This window comes from Lactuca virosa, chromosome 3, assembly GCF_052849685.1.
Source record: "Lactuca virosa cultivar CGN04683 chromosome 3, Lactuca_virosa_CGN04683_v6, whole genome shotgun sequence".
Lineage (NCBI taxonomy): Eukaryota > Viridiplantae > Streptophyta > Magnoliopsida > Asterales > Asteraceae > Lactuca > Lactuca virosa.
The window spans coordinates 361,401,652-361,408,214 of record NC_136428.1 but is presented as its reverse complement, the minus strand read 5'-3'; positions in this window follow the sequence as shown (position 1 = coordinate 361,408,214).

Genomic DNA, 6,563 nt, shown 5'->3' with positions numbered 1-6,563 from the left:
TTGGAATACTCTATAATGTCTGTTGGCAAGTCTTTGTAACTTTGTGCATACTCATTACGAGAGGATCAATGCATATAAGTTTAGAATCTAACAGATTTCGGTAAGTGGCAGGAATTTGGAATTCTTACATTTACAATAAGGATTTGGGATTGTGAAATGAGCATCATTGGAATCATGTTCAATTGGTCTATTTCACACAAGAAGGATCATAGACAAACATAGTGTGCATGCTTGGAGCATGGCATGACTATTGTTTTGATTTAAGTATAAAGTTGATTATTTGAAACATTATACAATAAATAATGAGTAATCAATATGGTGTTTAAATAAAAGGAGTTTTATTTACTCTCAAAGGTGCTTGGGACCATAGAGTGATTAGTATTATTCTTGTGTTTCACTTTGCATGTTTTGACTTCCAGAATAGCTAGGTTATTCTTCCCGAATGACTAAGTTATTCAAACCATCCACAGTCGATAATACGTTGGAAGTAGGTATTAAGGCAAGACTGTCATGAATTGGGTTTGTAGATGTCTAAGGTATTGGACATAGCAAGAGTTGCTGCAACATTCATGAGTGCTCATAAGTTCTGAGTATTGGATTAACCCACACTCATTTGACTCACTTCATGGATTTTATCACGATTGATCATGAGATCATAATATCTTATATTCTTCAAACCTAGAGATATGACTTGTTGCCTATGAGTTGGTTATACATTGATTACACGAAAACGCATTTGGTAACTCGGTGTTGTAAAACGTGTCTTTGTGTATGATTCAACAAGTAGTAGAACAAGCATATGAGTCAAAGTTTATCCATTCCTTTTACCCTTGTAGGGATAAAAGCGATATATGTGGGGCCCTCGATGATTTAGTGATGACAAACGTAAGTGCTCGGCCGAGCCTGGACTGATTTGATTTGTTCAATTAGTCAGTCATCAAAATCGGAAATCGGGAAACAACTAATGAACAGAGAGAATGATTATAATCCATGTCTCTGTCCATATGATATCTAGAATGGAGGAATATATGATCCCTTATCTAATAGACGCGTCATTGATTTGTTCAGAGTTCAACAGCGGCTTTAAGAGCTATGATTGCTAGTCGGGTTTTGGAGTCATATGCAACAATAGTTTTAGACTTATCCAAGTGGGTGACTGTTGGATTAGGTGTCTAAGCCCATAACTATTATTGGTATGTATTCGACCCGAGAGTAGCATGGTCCATTTGGATTGCATATCATCAAGACAATTTGTTAGGATGGACTTTTGAGAGAAGAGGTTATATATGATTTATTAATATATTATAAGTTCTAATATATTAATATGAAATCATATGTTTTAATTAGTATTGATCAAGAATTAATTTGGAATTAATTTAGTGATCAAAAGAGACTAATGAAAACTATGGGGACTAATTATGGTAATTAGTTATATTTATATGTGTTGGGCTTATGATCCATGTTGGACCAAGTTTATGTACGGATACATAAAGAGTTGGGCCAAATGAACCATGGATCATAAAACCCATGGATATGGGTTTGGGTTATACCCATGACTCTTAGAATTCAACACATATAAATACATATGTTATGACCTAAAAACCGCAACCCACTAGTGTGTGTGCATGTTCTTGGAGTTCATGAAGGTTTTAGAGTGCATGGAGATTCTCTCTCAAGTCCTACCTTTGTCCTTGATGTGTTGTGACTTCATTTGAGGCTTCCACACTATTGGGGCTAAGTTCTTAAGGCCAAATACATGAAGACTTCCAGCCATACAAAAGGTATGTTACACTATTTAGTATTTTATGTAGTTTGTATGACAATTGCATGCTAGCTAGAGGTTTAATACCTTCGAAACCATTTGCATGTATAATTAGTGAAAACATAGATCCAAGGTATTTAGGGTTGTATGTGCACGACAGGATGTTGTATTAAACCAAAACCCAACAGTGGTATCAGAGCCAATGCTTGTTTTCATGTTATACTTGCTGAAATGGCTGAAAAATCAAAAATTTTTGCTGTCTGGGCACTGGAATCGCCGAGTCCACTGATGGACTTGCCGAGTCCATGAAGAAATTCATCCAACTCGTTGATTTGGTTCATGCACTCGACGAGTTGGACCCCCTGACAGCATATTTTCGACTTTTAAGGCTGGAATTGGACTAGAAACATTACCCTAAGCTGTTTTTGTCTTGTAAAACTGTTTTTGATGTGGTAATGTTCATGCTAAACCAATTTCAAAGATAATTGTCAATAGATTCATGTTTTGTATTAGTTTAATGGTTAGGCTAATTTCATGAAAATTGTTTGACTTGAATTATCTTGTTCTTATGAGTTAGTTTAGATTAATAGAAAAGTTATGTGATAATTTGTTTTCAATCCATATTAATCTTAAAGTTGCTCATGAAATGTGTTTTTGTAACTTGTCCTCAAGTTATATGAAAAGTCACATTTATGATTCTTTAAAACTCATAAGATTTCCATAAGTTAGGAAAAATGAAGAGTCTTATTTTCTTGAATGATTTTAAAGACTTCCATAACTTGTCTTCAAGTTATGGAACTTGAAGAGTTTATCCATTAAACTACTTTAAACTCATAGGTTATGAAAATGAAGAGTCTTTTTCCTTAAATGTTTTTTTTAAGTCTTCCATAACTTTTCCTCAAGTTATGGAACTTGAAGAGTTTTCATTAAAACTACTTTAAATTCATAAGTTATGGAATTGAAATTTTTTTTAATTGTTCAAAACTTGCCCTCAAGTTTTGGAATTTGTAAAGTTTCCCCCCATGAATCCTTTAGTTCCAAGTTAAACCCTTAGAATTTTAATAGTTTAAAATTCAACCCTTATACTAGTATAATATTATAGGTTTAATATTTATATATATGTATAAGAGTAAAATTCAGTCTTACCGTTAGTAGGCCTCATGCACGAAGCCGGTCTATAAGGGGGGGTATAAGGTTACTGCCTATAAAAGGGCAGTTTAATGGGTGTCCACTCTCACCCACCGCTTCCTTGACTGGTGGAGGGTCGTTAGCCGAACGGGTTTGAAAGGACTATAATTCTCAATTCATTAAAAGTATTAATGATAAATACTAAGTAACTAAACACTTATAAATTTCCAATCTTTGTTACTTTGGAAACAATATTGCATGTATAATTAGAAAAAGAATAGATCCAAAGCATTTAGGGTTGTATGTGCACCATAGGATGTTGTAGTATGCAAAACCCAACAGGCATTATGCGAGGGACTGCCGCCAGTCCGCCCTGGTTCAGAGTATGACGACTTGCTATCATTGTGATCAGGATAGCCATGTGAAGGTATATTGTCTGTTGCTCACTGCCTAGCTGGCGTAGGCTCCCGCGACAACTACATTGAGGATCACTGATCGGAGTCAGGGCAGAGCGGAGCCCCCGAGGGCTCAAGGTCGCGCTTTCCAACTCACTGTCGAGGAGGCCAGGACAGCACCAGATGTTGAGATTGGTATTTTTCTATCCCTTATCTTATTGATTATCTTTTTTTATGCTCATATGTTTGTACCTCTATTTGGTACGTTCCTAGTGAACACCTTGCCTGCTTTAATGTTGTTTGAATCGGGTGCGAGTCGGTCTTTTGTTTTTCGGTCCTTTAGTAGGGAGTTTGTTTTGCCCATAGGGGAGTTGGAGTGTCCGTTGCGAGTTTCTATCACCAATAGACACGGGGTTTCTGCTTCTTCGGTTTATCACGGTTGCGTTCTATAGATCTTCCGGGTATCCTTTCCGATCGCTTTGATTCTGATTCCCATGGGGGATGTCTGTGTGATCGTGGGTATGGACTGGCTGAGCTATTTCGGTGCCATGATTGACTGCGAGGGCCAGGTTGGGTTCATGGTTTTGTTCGGCAGCTAGGGCTCGACAATATATTCAACACGGGTCTGCAGGTTATTTGGCTTATGTGGTGGATACGCGGGTTGGGGATCAGGTGTCAGTTGCTAATGTTCCAGTTGTTAGGGAGTTCGCTGATGTATTCTGGGACGAGTTAGCCGATGTGCCTCCTAAGAGGCACGTCGAGTTCAAGATCGACCTTGTGCCAGGTGCGACCCCTATTGCCAAGGCGCCATAAAGATTGGCACCGCCTGAGATGTAGGAGTTGTGATCTCAGCTGTAGGAGCTGTTAGGCATGCAGTTCATATGTCCGAGTAGTTATCCGTGGGGAGCGCCGATTCTTTTTGTCAAAAAGAAGGATGGTTCGCACCGGATGTGTATCGATTATAGGGAGTTGAACAAGTTAACAGTGAAAAACTGTTATCCCCTTCTGCGGATTGATGATTTCTTTGATCAGTTGCAGGGAGCATCTTGGTTCTGCAAGATTGAACTGAGGTATGGGTACCATCAGGTCAGTGTGAGGGAGGAGGACGTGGAGAAGATCATGTTCCAGACTTGTTATGGGCATTACAAGTTCGTGGTGATGCCATTCGGGCTCACCTATGCACCTGTGATATTTATGGATTTAATGAATCTAGTATGCAGGCCGATGCTAGATCGCATAGTTATCGTGTTCATTGATGATATCTAGATGTATTCCATGATAAGAGAGCAGCACGAGGAGCATTTTCGCGAGCTTATGGGGGTTTTTAGGCGAGAACGACATTATGTTAATTTCTCATAGTGCGAATTTTGGTTGCAAGAGGTTCAGTTCCTTAGACACCTCGTTAACCAAGATGGGATTTTGGTCGATCCGGCCAAAATCGAGGCAGTGATGCCGTGGGAGCTTCCGAAGTCTCCCTCGGATATCAGGAGTTTTCTGGGTTTGGTAGGGTACTACCAGAGATTTATTCACGATTTCTCCAAGATTGCAGTACCTGTCACTCATCCGACGAGGAAGGGGGTGGATTTCGGTGGGGCCTTGAGCAGCAGTTAGCATTTGAGACCCTTCGACAGAGACTTTGCGAGGCCCCAATCTTGACCCTCCCGGAGGGAATTGAAGATTTTGTAGTTTTCTGTGATGCCTCCATCACCAGCTTGGGAGCAATCCTCATGCAGAGAGGACGAGTGATAGCTTATGCTTCGCGAGAGCTGAAGCCGCATGAGACGAGATATCCTATGCATGATCTTGACTTGGGAGTGATGGTTTTCACTCTCCAGATTTGGAGGCATTACCTTTATGGGGTCCATTCTACTATCTACAAAAATCACAAGAGTTTGAGGCATATTATGGATCAGCTGAACCTGAACATGAGGTAGCGCAGGTGGCTGGACGTCGTCAAGGATTATGATTGCGAGATCCATTACCATCCGGGTAAAGCAATCGTGGTGGCGGATGCCCTGAGCCGCAAGTCGGTTGGATCTTCTGCTCCAGCTTCATGTATGAGGATATTTGTGGATTCTCCACCCGTGGTTTGATTAGGGAGGCTTAGTCTAAGGGCGTCCGAGAGGAGAATTGGAAGATTGAGAGGATCAGGGGTTAGATCGCCAGATTTGTGCCGGACAGTCGTTGTTTGTTGACCCGTTGTTGGCGGGTGTGGGTTCTTGTGTTTGGTGGGGTCAGACAGATTGTGCTGGAGGAGGCTCATAAGACTCAGTTTTTATTCATCCAGGGGCCACCAAGATGTATCGGGATCTGAAACTGAGCTATTGGTGGTCGTGCATGAAGAGAGAGATCGCATAGTATGTTAAGAGGTGCTTGAGCTGCAGGATGCTCAAGGCCGAGCATCAGAGGCCGCATGGCAAACTGTAACCTCTGGAGGTTCCCATATGGAAATGGGAGCAGATTTTGATGGACTTTAGCACCAGGTTGTCGAAGATGGCAAAGGGTGTTGATGCTATTTAGGTCATTGTTGATCGATTGACCAAGAGTGCTCACTTTCTGGAAATTTGGGAGAGCACGTCGGCCTAGAAGTTGGCCGATGTGTATATTTGTAAGATTGTTGCTCGCCATGGGGTTCCGGTCTCTATTGTCTCAGACCGTGATGTTTGGTTCACCTCCCGATTCAGGCAGAAGTTTCATGAGGAACTGGGCACGAGGCTCACTTCAGCATGGCTTATCATCCGCAGACTGATGGTCAGTGTGAGCGAACCATTCAAATCCTCAAGGATATGTTGCGAGAATGTGTCATAGATTTTGGTGGGAGTTGGGACTCCTACTTATCTCTTGCAGAGTTCTCCTACAACAACAGCTTCTATTATAGCATCGATGGTCCATCCTTTGAGCTTTTATACGGGTAGAGATGTCGTACCCCAGTTTGTTGGGGCGAGGTTGGACATAGGGTCATGGGTTGGAACGAGGTGGTTCCGCTGACTACCGAGATGATCCAGCAGATTATGCAGAGGTTGCAGATTGCACAGAGTCGAAAAAAGAGCTATGTCGACTGACGCCGATCTGAGTGGGAGTTTCAGGTTGGTGACATGGTGTTATGGAAGGTCTCACCTTGGAAAAGTTTGATTCGCTTCAGGAAGAGGAGGAAATTGGGTCCCCGATTTATTGGACCCTTCCGGGTTATTGCAAGGGTTGGCAAGGTTGCTTACGGATTGGATCTTCCGTAGGAGCTTAGTCAGATTCATAGCACTTTCCACGTTTCACAGCTGTGA